The sequence below is a fragment of the Ischnura elegans genome, chromosome 11 (genome assembly GCF_921293095.1).
Source record: "Ischnura elegans chromosome 11, ioIscEleg1.1, whole genome shotgun sequence".
In the NCBI taxonomy this organism is placed as follows: Eukaryota; Metazoa; Arthropoda; class Insecta; order Odonata; family Coenagrionidae; genus Ischnura; species Ischnura elegans.
In genome coordinates, this window is record NC_060256.1 from 26241220 (window position 1) to 26262765 (window position 21546).

General features: G+C 43.1%; 1 non-coding gene across 1 annotated transcript; it reads right to left on the reverse strand.

Annotated features, from left to right (window-relative positions):
- Positions 1–12629: 12629 nt before the first annotated feature.
- Trnac-gca lies at positions 12630–12701 on the reverse strand. Its single transcript has one exon. It is a non-coding gene; the product is annotated as a tRNA-Cys (tRNA).
- Between the last annotated feature and the right edge of the window lie 8845 nt (positions 12702–21546).

The following is a 21546-nucleotide window of genomic DNA, read 5'->3' on the forward strand; positions in this document are numbered from 1 at the left end:
CACACTTAACCCCTGGGCGACAAAGCCGCCTCTCAACGAGGAACTACGACGCCGTCCCGAGGAATGAGCGTGGCACCCGCGGTAAGACTCCTTTATCTCCGGGCGGCGTGGTGCAGCCTACGAGGAACGGCGACGCCGTCCAGAGGTCTGAGCAGCGCAGCTTCGGGGGATTCCCTTGCCCATGGGCGGCGATGCTATCTCTGAAACGAGGATGGGCGTAGCCGCGGTTAGTGATTCTTCCCTCCGACCGTCCGCGGCAGGGAACGGCGAAGCGGTCGAGGGGGGCGGCGAACCAAGGTGGTCGCAAAGGGGCTTGTAGGGGTTCGAGCCCTTTTGCCCCGGAGGGCTTTGTGGACAGCGGTAGGAGGATGGGCGATGACGTTCCGAAGACTTTGCCGACGATGCTGGTGGTGGAGCAGCCAAGGGTCCGCTTCTTCACCCCCTGGCCCGCAAAGCCGGCCCATATCACTTTTTGGTCAGAATTTTCTAATAGAAATTCTTTGGACAACCACATTCTAAGACAGCGAAGCCGAATCAGGGGATTCTAAGTTAAAGATGGAAGCTGACCTTACGACCGATTTCTTATGAAGTTTGCATTTACAAACAATTATGCATTCCATTTCGGAGAAAAGTGAACTTGGCCGCGGGGTCCTCCCATCCCTTCTGGTCACTGGAAATTTAAGAGCGGAGCTTCTAGGAACGGCGAAGCCGTTACGTGGAGTTCACTGGCGACGACGAACGTGGCGGGTGCTATCTTTCCCATTGGCCGCTGAAGCCGACACCTAGAACTATAGGGACTGAGCTACGAGGAACATCAAACCGTTCCGAGGAATGTGCTGGAGAAGGTGAGTGCGGTGTGCGCTATCCTTCCTCACTAGACGGCGAAGACGGCCCCGTGGACTTTGTGCACAAAGCTTCGAGGAACGACAAAGCCGTTCCGAAGAATATGCCGGCGAAGCAGACCGTAGCGTAGAAGAGGGTTCGTTTTCCTCCCCTCCCCCCATTCCCGAACCCGGTAATTTTGGGAACGGAGCTTCCAATGGGTGTTTCTGCGAAGCCAGCAGAAAATCCGTCTGTGAATACATTTTATGGAAAAATATAATACGTTTCATTGCCCTTGACGTAGTTTCGTGGGTTGAATAATGAAAATGATTACTATATATACTGTCAATGTCATCAACTGATTTCTGGCAACAGATTGTTTTCATCGCCTCCTGTTAAAGAGATAAATGTTAAACAATGCCAAAAATCACATAATTTCGATTTATTAAAGATTCACAAAACATATATAGTACTTTCGGCGAACGAGTCCTTACGAAGGTGGCTACAACGGGTGCTACCATTTTCCCTGGACGGAAAATGGATGTTTAGGACTTAGTGCACAGAGCTTCGACGCATAACGAGGCCATTACGAAGATTGCGACGCCGAAGACGATCGTGGCGTAGCCGAGGGTTCGTTTTCGTTCACCATTTGCGGTCAGATGATTGGAATAAAAAATTCTCTAGACACAAAAAAATAGACGGCGAAGCCGGATCCGGGGGTTCTAAGGGGGCGGAGCCCCCTAGCGAGCTACAGCGAGTCTTCTCCTTATATATAACATCGCATGTGTAACCACTCACTCACTCATGTATACTAATTCCCGACCACTTCCAGAAGAGCTAGAGAGCTGAAATTTGTTGCACCGGTGGAGAAAAAATTTTCATCGGGAGGAAAATTCCTAAAACTCGAAAAAGTCGATTAGTTTTCGAGATATATCGACTTGAATTAACATGGGAGCCTTATGGGACTAAAACTTTTTCCCAATTATTGCGTATTTGTTAATGTTTCAGGAATATGAGATTCCTGTGACGAAAACTAGATTTTTTGGTCAATTTTTTGATGTGATTGTTATTGCGATATTTTGATAAAAAGTATTTTTTATGATTTTCTGAAAATTTCCTATGCTTTTCTTACGGGCCTATCTTTGGAATTTTTTTTGACCAACTTGCAATAATCGTAGGACAAATTCCTTGAAACGCAAGATACTAGATTTTTTGCTTGATTTTTTGGCTATCTCGGAATATTCACAAGTCGAAAGAATTCCGAGGAATAAACGATTTTCGATTTTCCATTGTCGAGGAGACGAATATTAAATTTCGGATTTCGGCTTTGAGACTTCGGCATATGAAAATTTGGAATCTCCGTGAAAACCCTTAGAGGGTACTCCGTACCCTCACGCCCTACCCTGTTTTTCCGATAACCCTCTTGGTTAATTCATAATAAAATTCCGAAAAATATCCTGCACGTGAGAAAATCATTGTCGCCATTATTTTGTGAAGCACACGATCTTGAATAACTTGGCAACCGTTCAAGTTAGAGGAATGAAATTTTCAGGGTAATACTAATATCAAAAAAGACAACTTTTGAAATGATAACCATTCCACTCGATCGATTCATGTGAGAGTTATATCGATACCAATCTCCTTGGATACGCTTTATTCGCTAATAACGTTCTCGTTATTCGAAGTATGAATACGAAATTCAAATGTAATACTAAAGTTGACGTGCTTAATCTGCCAAAAGTTAAATCAAGCGGATCGATTAATTAGAGGCGAAGTTATAATCGATCCAAGGGTGCATTCGATATGTCTTTTTCAGACTTGTTTACATAGTTACGGGGATAATTTTTTTTATTATTTGCTTGGACAGCAACGTACTATACGTACATGTAAATTATTTTGATGAGTAATGATTCCTCATGAAGATATATCGAAATGAAATAATATCGATAGGTCTAATTTTCTCCTTTCTTATTGACCGTAGCTGTCCGAAAATTTTAGGATAGTACGTGATTGGTGATATAAGATTTCTGTTATCTTTTGGTCTCCGTGGCAACCATAGTTTTAACTTTATGGCGAAATATATTTTCAATGTAAAGTAAATGGGGATATATCAAAATCGTTTTATACAAGTTTCCTCACAAGCAAACGATCTTGAATAACTTGGCAACCGTTTAAGTAAGATGAATGAAATTTTCAGGGTAATACTATTATCAAAAAGTACAACTTTTTCAATGATAACCATTCCACTCGATCGATTCATGTGAGAGTTATATCGATACCAATCTCCTTGGATACGCTTTATTCGCTAATAACTTTTTCGTTAGTCAAGGTATGATTACGAAATTCAAATTTAATACTAAAGTTGACGTGCTCAATCTGGCAAAAGTTAAATCAAGCGGATCGAATAATTAGAAGCGAAGATATAATCGATCCAAGGGTGCATTCGATATATGTCTTTTTCAGACTTATTTACATAGTTACGGGGATGCAATTTTTAATTATTTGCTAAGACAGCAACGTTTTATACGTACATGTAAATTATTTTGATGAGTAATGATTCCTAATGAAGATATATCGAAATGAAATAATATCGATAGGTCTAATTTTCTCCATTGTTATTGAGAGTACCAGTTTGAAATTTTTAGGGTTGAACGTGAATGGTGATATAAGATTTTTGTTATATTTTGGTCTCCATGGCAACCTTGGTTTATGTTAATGGCGAAATATATTTTCAATGTAAAGTAAATGGGGATATATCAAAATCGTTTCATACAAGTTTCCTCTTTCGCGAGATTAATAAAAATATAAGGACATGATCCTTACCATAGAGGTCACATTTAGCAATGATGGACATTCCACTTGATCCATTTCCCTGCAAGAAAAATCGATTAGAAAATCCTGGAATTCTATATTTCCCTTATATCTTTTATATTTAATTAGATAAAGGACTGCAACTTTTACCGGTAGATAAAAATAAGGTAAAAAAAAACAAGATAAAAGGTAAATACAACTAATGCAGTTGCTACAGTTGAAGTTGTGATCGATAAAGTTGAACATTTTATATATCCCTTTCGCAGACCTTTTACTATAGCTGCTGGGATAAGACTTAAAAAGGTATGCCAGAAGGTTACTTACTATTCATACGAATAAAATATTTTGCAGAACTACATCCCCTTATCAGGATATGTCGATATGAAATTATATCGATAAGTGTCATTTTCTCCTATCATGTTATCCGTACCTGCCCGAAATTTTTGTCTTTTAGTTTGATGAAGTGTATGATATTTATAGTAAGTCCATCTTCAGGCAACACACACAAACTGGATGGTTTACCCACGCGGTAAAAGATGTCACGTAAAATTCTTTCGTTGTAAAAAAAACATGGTTTTCCAATATCTAAGCCACGATCAGACATACTTTGGTCTTATTCATTGTCATTGCGAATGCCTATCTAATTGAAAATTGAACCCGATAGTATTCAACTGACATATCTGTCGGAATAATATGGATTCCTTACCTCCAACCGTTAGCCGACTTCACTCTTCCATTCGGCTTCTTATTAATTTTTATAATATGCATTCCATTGACTGTTGAATATGATATGCCAATATTGAGATCTAAGTAAATTCATTATCACGTGTTGAAGTTGAGGTTAATTTCACGGATCAATACCTTTGGCAACTGTGAGGAAGGTCAATGTAACATGAATCAACCATCTTTCCTTTCTTTCCTGGGGTACACCCTCAACTTTTTTGCGTCTTCCTCCCCAAAGACACCTACTGAGAGGGAAATAGCCCTGTCCTCTGCAGTGTCCATACTGATGTACGCAGATTTGGTGTATTATACCACTGCCAAGGAGTACCACCAATTATGCGGTTAATGAATATGGCGAATCTCGGCAAAGGAAAGATAGGATCGAAAGCTATACTGTACAAGGAAAGATATGAATGCACATAGGCGGATCTAGGGGCCATGAGGGCACGTGCCCCCCCCTCAGACTCTTAAAAATATGCAAGATTTTTTATACGGTCCCAATATCATTGCGTTCATTTTGTATTACGAGGTATCCTCATGACCCCCGGAACAAAATCCTGGATACGACCTTGCTTGTGCCTCCCCCCAGGAAGAAATCCTGCATCCGCCCCTGTGAATGCAACTATTTACTGTTTTGAATACATTCTCCTTACATATGCTTAAGGGTTGTTAGGGGAATTTTAATCACTCAATTAAAATACAAGAGTTAAATAACACACTAAATTCAATGCAGAACTACATCCTCTTATCAAGATATATCGATATGAAGTTATATCAGTAGGTGTCATTTTCTCCTACCATATAAACCGTACCTGCCCCAATTTTTTGTCTATTACTGCGATGAAATGTACGATATTTATAGTAAATCCATCCTCAGCCAACACAAACAAACTGAATGGTTTACCATGCGATAAAACCTGTCACGCAAAATTGTGTCTGTGTGAAAAACTAAGTTTTCCAATATCTAAGCCAAAAAAGGACATACTTTAGTCTTATTTATTGTCATTGCGATTGCCAATCTAATTAGAAATTGAACCCGTATGTATTCAATTGGCACATCTGTCGGAATAATAGGGATTCGTGGTAGTAATATATCTCCTTGGAACATGCCATTTATAATTTAGTGTGATAGAAAGATATTTCAAACGGCATAAACAATATTGACGGTCGCCAAGGGGACAGTAAGCGAAACACGCTAAAATTGAACATTTTTTGGATGTTTATTTCTAAATTCAGTGTAAATCAGGTATAAAACGAAATGGAACTGCAGGAATAAGAAATTGCAATTCTTTTTCTTTCGAATGATATGTGTCTTAACTTAATGTGACCATTATCACTAATTTAAATATGCAAAAGCAAAAACGTCCGCAGGCATTAAAATCTAAATTTACATGTATTTCTTATGGAAATGACTCATGGCACATTCCAGGGACTCATGAGCCCAAGAAGGTCAATAAGAAACCAATCAACTCTTCTTTACTGGAACAATTTCATAACTCCCTAACCCCGCGACGTAATATCAGGTTTAGGATAACAAATATTTCATTTATTTTTTGGGACATTCTGGCCGACATTACGCCGCATTGCCCGTCCCCTCACAGCTCTAGATATGGAATATTTGCTAATTCCGGGCCACCGTTAACCATGCGGGGGAAAAAAACCTGAAAACCCTCGATCACCTTCCGGAACCTCCCAGAAAAATACAACTTTTAAGGCCGCCTTTCCGGGTAGTTTTCGTCACCATTCAGCCCATATTTCTCAAACCTTCGAGTTATTAAAACCCCCGATAACCCCGTGAAATTTCCCAAAAAGATTATTTTCTGAAAGCTCGCCTATTTCGGTATTTATCGTCAGAATTCCCCCACTGTTCCAGACCCCTACGACTTATCGGCACGGAATATTAGAGAACGATTGGTGACCACTGGTTGATCACGAATATAAAACCCCCGGTATTCCGTTGAAACCCCCCATAAATATAAAATTTGCCATTAGGTCTTCTTTTAACGGTACTTGTCGACGCCATTACGCTGCATTGCCCTACCCTTTCCAATAATCACTATAGAATCAATTTGGACTACTGTACCTAATACTATTTTATGCATATTAAGTGCAGTATACCACTGCCAAGGAGTGCCACCGATCAGTGGCGCAGCAAGGTGGTTTTGGGGGATAACATCCCCCACCCAGGAGCTCACAGAAATGTTTAAGTTTTATCTATTTTACTTAATTGGATTAATATTGCTTATAGAATAGTGTGATAAATAAGAAAATATCCCTCAGAAGGCCGTAAAAATCACCATTTCCAACCATTTACCTTAATTTTTTTCGGCAAAGGCAGCCGGAAGGCCTCTGCACCTCCCGCTTACCCTGGCGGGCATGCAATACCTCCAAATCCCCCAGTATTAGTTGATCCTGTAACCCCCCCCCCCTTTGCCTTAATTTCTAGCTGCGCCCCTACCACCAATCATGCAATTAATGAATATGGCTAATCTCGGCAAATGAAAGATTAGATCGAAAGCTGTACTGTACAAGGAAAGATATGAATGCAACTATCTATTGTTTTCGATACAATCTCCTAATTTTTACTCAGGGGAGTTTTAACCACTCAATTAAAATAAAAGAGTTCTATAACACACTGAATTTAATGCAATTTGCACTCTATTGTTGTTCCGTCTGGAATAACTGTTTATTTATTTATACCACGCCTTACTTCATAGCAACAATGCAAAAGGGCCAGTCTGGAAAGCGTAAGCGGTGCTGAAAGGTACTCCCCGTGCACTGACGCGTAGGAGTTAGGGAAGAGTGTTTGGGGTACAGGAATTTCGGAGAGTGAACAGATTATCAATTAAGCCACACGAAACGTATGGAGTTCTCCGTTGACGCCACCTATACGCTCAGGCTAGCGCTCGATTTTTACCATGGAGTGGAAGTGAAAGCGACTTTGAAGTAGCGATGTAACTTTTCGTGGTGAGTTTTAATAACTTAATTAAACTTAAGTAGGTAAATTACACACTGATTTCAATGCAATATACACTCTTTTGTTGTTCCGACCAGAATAACAGCATTTTATTCCACGCATTACTATATAACAGAAACCCCAAACGACCAATTTAGACCACAATATTTCGCGCTGCGGTGATGAAAATGGTTTGAACTATAATTTTTATTGTTAATGTTGTAGAAAAATAACCCTCCTTGTTGTCGCACGCATGTACTTTCCTTTGCCTTCCTAGTACAATCTCCCGCGTAGCAGTGTTGAATGTTTTGTTGAAAGAAAATTTCAGTGGAAAAATTTTGTGAACAAATCTTTAGTGAGTGGTTGCGGGTTCCGTCTAACGTTGTTTTTCCTTAATGATGCCCTCTCTCGCGTAACAGTATTCAACATGTTTTGGGATTTAAATTTTAGTGGATAACGATGGTGAAAATACCTTGTGACAACCGTTAAACGCTGATTTGCGTTCGTGAAGCCATGCATCCCGTAACAGTTAAAACATATTTCAGAATAGCTATTCTTATGTATAATATTAATGAAAATAATTTACATGTCTAGTGATAGTTTTCTGTCTCGATTTTTCGCCTTCCTATTGCCATCTCTCGCCTAACGTAGAAGAACCATACATAAGAATAAAACATACAGGTCTGGTGATATCTCTGGTTAACTTTATTCCGCGTTCGTGTAGCCAAATAGTAGGCTACATAATCAAATACATCTGCTGAAGTTAATCAGTCTTGGGAATGGAATTGAACTTATTACGACCTATAAAATAATGCCTTATACAGATGCACGCAGCAGCGTTAGTATTATATCTGCATAAGATAAATTTACATAGCATCATTCAAACGCAGAATTTGTACTTTTTACAATACTTTGTGCTCCCCTCCCCGTACTTGTGACAATAAGACGAAGTAAAATAATACATTATGCATTCCTAACAATTTCTTTCCGTCAAACTTTGTTGCAGTGAAAATAATTAAACCATCTCTGAATTTTACCATTTTCCGAAGGGACGCATGCTATTAATTTCATAATCCCGACCTTGGGATGCTAAACGGGTGGTTACAGTTTACTAGGAAAGCTAATGAATGTTTTCAGGCTCTCTGCAATTTATTTTACTCGTTTTTCATGTAAGTCATTTCGAAAAGCTTTTGAATCGTAAGCATAACGAGAGAAATTGCAGTATTTCTCCATATTGTCATGTTTAGACGTATTTTTGAGAAAAAAGAACGCCAACAATTTCCACATCACTCTACAGGTTTTATTAAATGAATAACTCTTATCACATTCCATTTACGTATATTTATATTTGGAATCGTGGATAGAACCCGCAATGTAAATACCAGCACTTTAGCCATACTTAACGCTCCTAGAAAGTTCATTGCCTGTATATACACTAAGATTATGGTTTGGATAACTTACAATGTAACGTATCGCAGTATAATACTATCAAGACATTATTGTAATTAACAAAATATTTTATTTCACGCATTTTGTACCGCGTACTTCTATACGTCATTTCGGAGTGTGCTGGCGAAGCTGGCTGCGGCGGGCGCTACACTTTCCCCCTGGCCGGAAAAATCGGCCCCTGGGAATTAGCGGACAGACGTACGAGGAACGGCGTTCCGAGGAGTTTACCGGCGATGTCGGTCGTGGCACATCCAACGGTCCGCTTCCCTCCCCTCTGTACTAGCACTTTTCGGTCAGATTACTTGTATGAAAACTCTTCAAACTCCCACGAAATTAGACGGCGACGGCCATTACGAGGACTTACTGACGTAGGAGCTGGGGGCGTCAGTAACCCCCGGGTGGCGAAGCCACCCTTTACTAGAAACAGCGAAGGAGTACCGAAGAACTAGCGGCACAGCCGCTTCGGGCTTTTACCCTCCCTGGGCGGCGGAGCCGCTTCTTAACGAATAACGGCAAAACAGTTACGAGGACTAATCGGGGTACCCCCGGGGGGGCGCACTTAACCCCTGGGTGGCGAAGTTCCCAGTAAACGAATAACTGCGAAGCCGTCACGAGGAATGAGCGTAGCGGCCGCGGTTAGACTCCTTTATATCCGGGCGGCGTGGTGCCCCGTACGAGGAATAGCGAAGCCGTCCAGAGATCTGAGCATCGCAGCTTCGGTGGATTCCCTTGCCTCTGGGCGGCGATGCCATCCCTGAAACGAATATCGGTGTGGTCGCGGTTAGTGACTCTTCCCTCCGACCGTCCGCGGCAGGGAATGGCGAAGAGGTCCAGGGAGGCAGCCGATCAAGCTGGCCGCAAAAGGGCTTCCAGGGGTTCGAGCCCTACTGCCCCGAAGGACCTTGTGGCCAGCGATAGGAGGATGGGCGATGACGTTCCGAAGACTTTGCCGATGATGCCGGAGGTGGAGCAGCCAAGGGTCCTCTTCTCTACTCACTGGCCGGCAAAGCCGGCCCCTATCACTTTTGGGTCAGAATTTTCGAATAGACATTCTTCGGACAAACACCAAGATGGCGAAGCCGAACCAGAGGATTCTAAGTTATAAATGGACGCAGATCGTACGACCGATTTCTTACGAAGCTTGCACTTACAAGAAATTATGCATTACAGTTAGGAAAAAGTAAACTTAGCCGCGGGGGGCTCCCTTCCCCTCTGGTCAATGGTAACTTGGGAGCGGAGCTTCTAGGAACGGCGAAGCCGTCACGAGGGGTTCGCTGGCGACAACGTACGTGGCGGGTGCTACCCTTACCCAATGGCCGTCGAAGCCCACGCCTAGAACTATATGGACTGAGCTACGAGGAACGGCAAACCGTTCCGAGGAGTGTGCTGGAGAAGGTTGGTGCGGTGTGCGCTATCCTTCCTCACTGGACGGCAAATACGGCCCCGAGGACTTTTTGCACAGAGCTTCGAGGAACGACGAAGCCGTTCCGAAGAATATGCCGGCGAAGCAGACCGTAGTGTAACAGAGGGTTCGTTTTCCTCCCCTACCCCCCTTCCCGACCCCTGTAATTTTGGGAACGGAGCATCCAAGGGGTTTTTCTGCGAAGCCGGCGGACAATTCGTCTGTCAATACATTTTATGGAAAAATATAATACGTTCCATTGCCCTTGGCGTAGTTTCGTGGGTTGAAAAATGAAAATGATTACCATATATACTGTCAATATCTTCAACCGGATGTTGGCAACAGATTGTTTCCATCTCCCTATGTTATAGAGGTAAAAGTAAAACTGCCAAAAATCACATAAATTTCTATTTATAAAAGATGTACAAAGCATATCTAGTACTTTCGACCGACCGAGTCCTTACGAAGGCGGCCGCGGCGGGTGCCAACATTCTTCCTGGACGGAAAACGGGTGTTTTGGAGTTAGTGGACAGAGCTTCTACACATTACGAGGCCGTTACGAAGATTGCGACGCAAAAGCCAACCGTGGCGTAGCCATAGGTTCGTTTTCGTTCACCATTTGCGGTCAGATTATTCGTAAATAAAACTCTTCGGACACCAACAAAAATAGACGGCGAAGCCGGATCCGGGGGTTCTAAGGGGGCGGAGCCCCCTAGCGAGCAAACGCGAGTATATAAATATAATATAGCAATAATAAAATAACACGCTTTTTTCAAAAAAACAGTGTAAATCCTTTAAAAATCAAAGCAAAAGAGTTTCATCTTTCATAGAACTAAGTGTGGGTGCTGATTCGGTTTAGATATTTATATTGCCAAACCTTCCTCATCTCTACTCTTCAACACTCATTTTTAATAAACCAGCTTTCCGATTAAATCTAATTAGCTCCAGGTTTATTGGGAAAGAATGTTGGAGATCTTGGTAAGTGAGTATGCAAAAAACTTCAGTAGGTAAATATTTCAATTGCACTTGAAACTATAGAAATATGCTACCCGTTACATCTCAACGATCAATGGTGGTACAGCTCTTTGGTAGACCATTCGACTTCAGGTCGAGAGATCCTCGGTTCAAACTTAGTTGCCCACTGTCTTCTTTGTTGAATACAAGGAAGGCATTCAGAAACATTGCCTGTCGAACGGAATATCAAGGGTTCGCATCCCGCCACAGCTGGCCGTCCTCATCATTCACACGGAAAAAATAGATTTACCAAATGTCAAGCATCATTTCCTTCGTCTTCTGTGAATACAATGAAAACTCTCTATGCAATAAAAAATTAATTTTGTGCAGATTAATTAGGGTATTAAGAAGCTGAGTCCAAGCACAAGAGTAAAACTAAATATAGGACCAAAAAAAAAGAGGAAATAAACGAATTTCTACACTCATGAACAACAAGTGAAAAGGACGAAAATGAAATTCAAAAATCCACAGAGGTGTATAACCAATATTTAAAAAACTTAAAAATTTGAGGGAAATTTAGCTGCTATTTAGTGTCATCACCTCACAAAAACTTCGAAGCCGTATTTACACGATGTGTATACATTTGTGATGTTGGTTTCCCGTAAAAATGTTCACCTTGCCAGCTATACCCATGGACTCCACAACTTTGAGTTTGAAGAAGGGTTTTGATTTTTAGGTAAGGATTGGAACGCAATATTTATATTTAAATCTACTCAGCACCCACGCTTTGTTCTCCGACTGATTACAAGCTTATTTTTTACTTTTAGTTTTACACTGTATTCGGAAAAAGCGTGATTTTTTAAAAATACTTTTTTAAATTTATTTATATTCTTTTTTCAAGTACAAGAAGCTGCGTGCATTCTTCCTTTGTCCGTTATCTCTTTTTTTACGATTCTGTATCTATAGAGATTCTTTAAGAATTCTTGTTTTATGATATTTCTCTCTGGCGAGAGATAAGGAGAAGTTGGGTATAACTAGCAAGGTGTACATTTTTACGATGAGTTAACATCACGCTCGTATATGTATCATAAAAATAAGGCTTTGATGTCTTTGTGAGGTTGCGACCCTAATCATCATCCACATTACCAGCAAGTTTCTGTTTAAGTTATTTGAATATTGATTAAATACCACTATAGATTTATGGATTCCGTTTTTGTCTTTCTAAATTATTGTTAATGAGTGTAAATTTAATCTTCTTTGATTCTAGATTTTTTTTACTCCTGTGCTTAGAAGCAGTTTCTTAATACCCTATTTATATCTACATAAAATTTATCAAAAGATCGTCTACTTCGTATACACAGAAGACTAGGGAAATATTTCTGGAAATTTACTGTAATGTATTCTTCACAGTTTGAGTGATTGGAAGGGTAGCATTTGAGGGATGTGTACCTGTGATCTTTGAATTAACAAGCAATGTACCTCATCATATTCCATACATGCAAAAATAAGATCAGGGGGCACCCGGGTTTGAACCGGGGACCTCTCGATCTGCAGTCGAATGCTCTACCACTGAGCTATACCCCCAATGATAAGAGAAATTTACTTGGTAAGTGCAAAATTATTGAAATATTTTACTACTGAAATATATTGCCATTTCGCTGCTTTTCAGTCATAGAGAAGCGTAGTTACCTGGATCGATCGGCTTAAAATATACATCAGGTGCTTCTGATTTACCGCCAGGCTAAATATAGTTGCGGTTTTTGTCTTCAAATCATTCCTAGAACCCTCGTATTGGGGCTAAAAACTTGGATTTTGCGCTGGACTTCATCAACCTCTCACCCGTAAAAAATGTGTTCTATAATCCTGAACACACAGCCCTTTACTCTTCTCGTCGCTTAGAAAGAATTCATTACGGGTGAATCTAACACTGGAAAATGTGAATTACGCGTATTAAAGATTTTTTGTTATTTCATGAACTGAGGTTCAATGACATCAATGATAATGAGTAATAAATATAAAAATGTGCATGTCAATACAATCTACAGGCTGTTTTGCAAAGGGAACCGAATGGGGAACTTGCATGAATTTTTTTTATTTCACAGGCGGACAGAAAATTATTTTCTGAATACAACAAAGAAAACCGCATGTATATCTGAGTTTTCCTTCGCGAGATATTTAATGATAAATATAACGAATTTTAAAGCGCGGGAAAAACTCCCTCACCCCCCAAGCCACTGCCGACGAAGCCTCGATGACGTCAAAGGTGCCTAAACATCACGCGAAGCTATTGTTGTGATTGTTTGTAATAGTTGCCAGCAGTTGTGAGAGCTTCGTTTGTTAGACGTGTTGATTATTTTATATTTAAAGATAAATATCCGACGATAGAGGCTTGGAAGCCCTCATATTTTGCATTATTTATAATATTAATATCTGAGTAAGGGCATAAAATATAAAACTGGAGCAGTTAAACCAAAAATTTTATAATACCTAAATAACATCGTTGCAGGAGTCTGAGCCACGGCCATTGGAAGGGGGATACGTTAATTGTAAGTTGATGTTATCGACGGCATATCATTCATTTAAGTATGTAATTAGAACGATTTTGATGTTTACTAATGTCCGCTTAGCTTTTATATACAATAACTTTATCCGTTTATTCGTAGGTACCGGAGAATTCGTCGTTTAGGACTGTCTGTGCTTGTATTATGGGGTGAATTCCAGTCAATGCAACTTTTGCTCGCTGATTGGAGACATCTAGGAACATTTTTGTGCCAAAATAGTGTTATTTTCAACGTGACGCTACTGCTAAAAATCACAGTGCGAGTGGTTGTAATGCACAAAGTTTGACAAGGTTGAAAAATATCGGCCAAGAGTTATCAGTGTTCCATCATGATTGAATTGTAAAAAGTGCTATTACGCTATCGATAAATGTCTAACAGTGGTGTAAAAATTGTTAGTGGCGTGCTAATCTCCGTTGCTCACCGTAGATATGACATTTCACGATCACGCTATTAAAATAAAAACTGTGTGTGAAGTTTGTTATTCCATTATTTCAACGAATAGTAGTGAGAAAAGTCACCTGTGTCACTTGTGTGGGCTAATTTAAGGGTTTAATCAGTGAATAAATAGTTGTTTTCATCATAACGAGTTCTGTTATTGTAAGTTGTACGTGATGAATATAAGAATGTGACAGTGACATCCAGTTTTTGATAAGAGTATTTGCCTATTTCCCACTATAATTTTATGGTATATGCTAGTATATTGTTTATGGATTTACCTGTATTATTGAAATAGGTTTTAGCTTGTGTGTGTGTTGGCAGCGGAACCGATTCGCGATTTCACATGTGGATTGTGTGCAGACTGTTTTGCTGTGAATTCGTACCGTAGGACGGATAGGACTACCTTCTCCGCTAATTCGGCGTTGCCAAATTCAACAGCACAGCTTACTCTAATGTCAACAGCACAGCATACGATCGTTATCCTCCAGTATTACTTACAAGTTTCTTTTACAACTCGATTTGCCGCCGACGTATAGCAATAATTTGTCTTAACAAATTCCATGAGGGTCGTGGCATCAATTTTTGGTGTCCTAAAAAAAGGCTGATGTCCTAAAACCCCATGCCACACGCCTTTTATGCGGCTTGCGGGGTATTATGTAGATGTAGATGAGTTTCAGGTGTACTAATCGAACGAGTGGCAACGTTATCATCCATTTTTCTGATAACTAAAACATACGAATTGAAACGCTTGTACTTCATCATCCCGATGCCGCATTATTAATGTCCCAAGTAATAATCTAGGCACAATAGCAATAGGAAAACTTGCCCAAGAATAACAGAACAAAATAAAGTGACGATGAGCGGCTAAATACTCCCTCAAAACAAATTTTACACCATGCGCTCAGCGTATTTCCCTACTCCCTACGGTTGTTTAGGCACCTATGACGTCACGCCTGGCCTCGGCAACGCTCGGGTGTCTTCGCGCAGTGGTCGGCTCAGAGAAATTTTTCTCGATTTTAAATGCAATTTTTTTATTTCTTTTGATGTTGAATGGAGAAACTGAAGGTATTTTTGCGAGCTAATGTATCCATTTGACTTATTCAAAATAGTTTTTAGAGCAATCTACGACCCATGCAAGTTCCTCATTGCGCTGGTTAGAATTGCTTTAATTCCTCATCATGACGTGAAATTGTACGAACGCACCAACGAAATAAAAACTGGGGCTATTCTTCCATCTCATGTCCGTGCATTCCCGCAAATCACCGCTTTATACGATATAATTTTGCCCGCGCCTTCGTACACACCTCAGATTGTGCAATTAGGTGCCCCGAGTAAAACAACCTATCGCTTTCTAGTTAGTACTTGCGTCCACCATTCCACGCTAGAGCGTTGCTAAACTTTATCTGGCCATGCCATTAATTTATATCTGTGATTTTCTTACCCTGGAAAACTATATTTTCTGCCATCAGGAATAGGGGAGACTGGGGTGATACCGTGCGGCGGGGCAATAACTTGCACCATAATTTCAGATCCGCTAGAGTATGTAGTCAGCACTGGGAAGTGCTTCTGCGTAGCGGAAGGAAAGCGAGAATGAAAGAGACAATCCGGGAGCATCTGTCTTTACGCACGTGTATGTGTGTAGTTTTTCTGTTTTGTTAACTTTTATTATGATTATAAAGACTAACTCGAACTGAGGTAAGTTAAAAATATTATGAGTGACTATATTCAAATTAGACTATTCAAATTCAAACCCATATGATGGGCTATTCAAAACCTCTGATTTTATTTTCATATTCTGATGCTGCGGAGAACATTCAATCGTAAATAGGAAAGGATTTTAAAAATTTTAGATTTATATTAGCTGACTTTTATTAAAACTAAGATAGGCATTTTGGTATTATTTTGATTTTGATTGAAGCTAATATACTATGTTTTAACTATTTCTATGACAGAATAAAATATTAAATTACATCCGCCATCTTTTTTCCCTCACAGTCTTCGCAATATCGTTTATCATGGGTAATATCGCTCTGTGCGGTATTGCCCCTGTAGCGATGGCTACGCTAAATAACACACTTCGGTTATCTGCGGAGAGGCGTTTATTGTGACTTGACAATACAGAACTGAACTGGGTAGCCCCAGATGGCTAGCTTATATACATGCGGCGAATATTCTGGAACGCCGCGCCGGAACTTCCTCGAACCTTCTAGAATTCCTGAAAAGATATAGGAAAAAATACCGGCCGGCGCCAGGACTCGAACGCGCGCCGTCCGATTAGTAGGCGGACACTTATCCACTGGTCCAACTCTACATTGTGGCGGACGATGCGCCACACTACTCCCCCCCTTGGAGGAGAGACAGAGTGTTGGCAACAAAACGTTCTGGAGGACGGACGGCGCGGCCGGAGCGAGTGGTGGTATCTGGTGACGGAGTAGGCGGAGGGTCCTCCTCAAGAAGATGGGCTGGCTTGAGACGGTCGATTGATATAGTAGCTGGTTTGCCATTGATGTACAGGGTATACGTCTTCTCACCGCGGCTGAGGACAGGATATGGTCCCGCGTAAGGTGGTTGCAGGGCTGGCCGCAAAGCGTCTTGGCGGACAAAGACCTGGGAGGATGTGGCCAAGTCCTTGTGGATGAAGACACGCTGCGATGAGATGTGGCGTGACGCAGGGGTCGGACGCAGCTGGCTAATGTGGTTACGCAGCTGAGAAACAAGATCCTGGGAGTCCAGATGCTGGGCAGAGTCGACGAAGAAGTCCCCGGGAAGACGCAGTTGCTCCCCGAAGAGGAGTTCGGCAGGTGTTGTCTGCAGGTCGGCTCTCCAAGTTGTGCGGAGGCCGAGAAGAACTGTGGGTAGTGCGTCCATCCATGAGTTGGAAGAAGAGCACATGAGGGCCGCCTTAAGAACGCGATGTAGTCGTTCGACGAGTCCGTTTGCCTGGGGATGGTAGCTCGTGGTGTGATGTAGCGTTGTTCCCAGAGTGGTGCAAAGTCTCTGGAAAAGAGATGACACAAACTGTCGTCCACGGTCGCAGGTGATGTGTTGAGGACAGCCGTAGTGAGCAACCCATCCCAGGAGAAAGGCGCGGGAGACGCTGTCTGCGGTGATGTCTGCTAGGGGTTCTGCGACTGGCCAGCGGGAGAATCGGTCGATAATTGTGAGGAGGTACCGGTAGCCGGAGCAAGACGGGAGAGGACCCACGATGTCCATATGTATGTGTTCGAAACGCCTGGTTGGCGAAACGAAGTCTCCAAGTGGCGTTGTGATGTGACGAGACACCTTGCAACGTTGGCAGGAGAGGCAGCTGCGAGCCCATGCGCGACAGTCCTTTCGCATGGATGGCCAAACATATCGACGGGAGACGAGTTTAATGGTGGAGTTTGCACCAGGATGACTAAGGGAGTGGACTTTGTCAAAGATTTGTCGGCGATATGAGGGAGTAACGTAGGGGCGTGGGGTTGGCATGGAGGTGTCGCACCATAGTGAAATGTTCGTTCCGGGTACAGGCCTACGGTGAAGTTGAAGAGCCGTACCGCTGTGGCGTAGTCTTTGGAGCTCTTCGTCTTCATCTTGGGAGCGAGAGAGAGCGGCGAAGTCAATCGGAGACGGTGTGGATATGGATTCTACCCTGGAGAGACAGTCCGCGACGACGTTGTCAAGTCCGGAGATGTGTCTCACGTCCGTGGTGAATTGTGAGATGAATTCCAGGTGATTAAATTGTCGTGGTGAGCAGGTGTCGCTACTCTTCTTGCTGGGGCCAAAGGCATAAGAGAGTGGTTTGTGATCGGTGAAGATGGCGAAATCGCGGGCTTCAACCATCGGCCGAAAGTGCCTCACTGCTTGGTAGGCGGCGTAGAGTTCGCGGTCGTAAGTGCTCCACTTCTGCTGGGAAGGTGTCAGCTTGCGAGAGAAGAAACCGAGTGGCTGCCAAGAGTTCCCAAAATTTTGCTGTAGGACAGCACCGATTGCGGTTCGGCTAGCATCGACGACAAGAGCCAGAGGTGCTGAGTCGATTGGATGCGACAGGGTTGCCGCCTTGGATAGTCCGCCTTTAGAGGCATCGAAACTCTGCTGAAGTTCTGGTGTCCAGAAAATTGGAGTGGAGCTCCTGATATCAGGACCTTGAAGTAGAGCATTGAGAGGGGCCTGTGTGGATGCGGCGTGTGGTATGTGCTGTCGATAAAAATTCAGCATACCGAGGAATCTCCGAAGGTCCTTTATGGTCTTCGGTGGAGGGAAGTTGTTGATAGCAGCTACCTTGTCAGGTAACGGCGAGCATCCGTCAGCGCTCACGTGAAAGCCCAGAAATGTGACCTTGGAAGATCCTAGGACACACTTAGCTGAGTTGACGATGACACCGTAGTCAGAAAGGCGCTGAAATAATATCCGCAGGTGTTGATGATGCTCTTCCTGCGACCGGGAAAATACTAAGATGTCATCTATGTAAGGAAAGCAAAAATTTAGGCCTTCGAGAGCTTCGTCGATGAAGCGCTGCCATGTTTGGGCGGCATTTCGAAGTCCAAATGGCATAAATAGGAATTCAAAAAGGCCGAAGGGTGTAATTATGGCTGTCTTCTCTATGTCTTCGGGAGCCATTGGAATTTGAGTGAAGGCCTTGGCACAGTCGATAACACTGAAGATGTTGCACCCCTGAAGAGCGTGGGAGAAATCCTTCAGATGGCGGACGGGGTAGCGGTCCGGTATCGTACGTGCGTTGAGAGCCCTGTAGTCGGCACAAGGTCGCCAGCTACTATCCTTCTTGCGAACCATGTGTAGTGGTGAGGCGTAAGGGCTGTGTGAACGACGAGCAGTGCCTTCGCGTACTAGTAGCTCGAATTCTGCCTGTGCATCTCGGAGTCGATCCGGGGCTAGACGGCGGGCACGGTGGTAGATCGGCGGTCCAGGTTGTAGGCGTATGTGGTGCTTGGTATGATGGTGGATCTCCCGAGGAGTCCCTGATGGCCGCGTGATATCAGGAAATTCGGCCAGGAGGTCACGGGTAGGATGAAGAGCCCGACAGAGCGCGCACGCTGTCCTGGTAAGTTCGACCTCGATGACCCGATGTAGAATGGCCAGTGATTGCGTCGATGAGCTGAGCAGTGGCCATGTTAGGAATGAGTTGAAAGTGGGTTAAGAAATCTGCTCCGATGATTGGCTCGGTAACGTCGGCAACGATGAATCTCCAAAGGAAGTCACGCGGGAGGCCGAACTGAAGGCGTAGAAGTAAAGTACCATAAGTACGGATCCTACTGTCATTGGCTGCGGAGAGCTCGCAGTCAGTGCAGGTTCGTTGTTCGGTGCATAATTTTACAGGGTAGATTGAGAGATCCGATCCTGTGTCTACGAGGAAACGCCGCTGGGAGAGGCGGTCGGTGACGAAGAGGCGGCAGCCTGTGATAGAACGACTCATAGCCGCCGTTACGAGTCGCTGTTGGAGTTTACCGGATTCACTGCATTTGCGGTGCATGGCTGGATGCAACGTCTGGCTTCGGCTCCAAATTTGCGATGGTAGTAACACATCTCAGGCTGAGCGGGGCGCGGCGCGGGTAGAGATCTGCTCCAAGTCCGTGAGTACGGAGGTTTTTTCAGATGAGCTTGTATATCTTCGAGCTGCTTTGAGAGTTTCTCAACCCGTTTGGCCAATGACGAAACATCGTTGGTATGGCGTACTGCATGGATGGCGGGTGCAGTTGGAGGCGGAGCCACGGCGACGATGCGGTCGGCCATATTTGCAAGTTCATCAAGAGGCATTGAAGTAACTTGCGTTTGCAGGATGGCTTGAGTGTTGGCCGGAAGACGTTGCAACCATAATGTGCGGAGGAAAGAATCCTCCACAAGGGTGGTGCTGATGAGAGACCGCATGCGTCGTAATAGTTGCGAAGGCTTGGTATCACCGAGCTCTTCTGCTGTGAGGAGTTGCCGCACCCGTTGATCCTCGGAGGGAGAGACGCGCTGTATCAATAGGTTTTTCAGCGTTAGGTAACGATTCTCGGCCGGAGGATTCACGATAAGATCGCTTATTTCACTGGCAAAACGATGGTCTAGGTTTCCCACGACGTAATCGTATTTAGTCTTGTCCGAGGTGATGTTGGCCAAAGAAAATTGTGCTTCGACTTGGGCGAACCATATTTCAGGCTGAGCTGGCCAGAAAGGAGGCAGTTTCGGAGTGACGCGGTAGACGGCAGCAGTGTCGACGCCGTAGGATGATGGAGACGGTGAGGCTTGCTGCGATGACGGCGTTGTTTGCTGCTGTTGTTGCTGCAGAGCCTGCTGGTGCTGTTCTTGAAGGAGCGCTAGCTGTTGGCTGTGGTTCGTTTGGTGTTCGGCGAGTTGCTGCTGGAGTCCCGCGATTTGAGCCTGCATATCAGAAGGTTGCGTGTTCAGATCACGTCGGGGTCGCCACTGTAGCGATGGCTACGCTAAATAACACACTTCGGTTATCTGCGGAGAGGCGTTTATTGTGACTTGACAATACAGAACTGAACTGGGTAGCCCCAGATGGCTAGCTTATATACATGCGGCGAATATTCTGGAACGCCGCGCCGGAACTTCCTCGAACCTTCTAGAATTCCTGAAAGGATATAGGAAAAAATACCGGCCGGCGCCAGGACTCGAACGCGCGCCGTCCGATTAGTAGGCGGACACTTATCCACTGGTCCAACTCTACATTGTGGCGGACGATGCGCCACACCCCTAACTGGTGCATGGTATTGCCCTGACACCCGGGACAATACCATGCAGTATAAGGGTTTTGTGAAATGGGTTTAACACTCAAAGTAAGGTAAATTTTCCAAATACGAAGCAAAGAATTGGTGGGAAATTGAATTTCTTTCAAAATAATTCGATTCCCTCTTTCATCGAAGTTTTCAGTTGAAATTTATAAAATAAAAATGCCTACGTGTGCGCCATTACCCGACCTCCCCTATCTCTCAATCGTGTCCTGCGGGACGACCTTTCGAATTTTATTCACTTTGAGACAAGTTTCTCGCAAAGATATCTTTCCAGATTCGCTGCTTGTGCCCTGATACGCCGTGCAATTTTGCTTTATCATTACTAGAAATTAACTGTGCGAGAGGGTAGGTTGATGAAAGAGTGCTCTTTTAGCTCGAAAGTTTTTAATAAATTCCTTTATAGGAGTCAAAATTTGATAGTACCATACTGATTTTAGCAGTATTTAAAAATATGTTTTCATTCCAAAAATTTACGTTAGCCTAGTTATAACCTTTACTCGGTGAGACCTGATTACAAAAGCCGCTTCGACGAAGGGGAAGCTGGGGGTACCTGATGCATCTTTCAAGCCGAGGAGTACTTATTATGACGCTTCATACGACTGACGACAACTTAAATTGCAATAAACTTAAGTAGGTAAATATTCCAATAATTTTGTAACAAACAAAAAGCGTTTTTGTTGGAATTTTGATAACAAT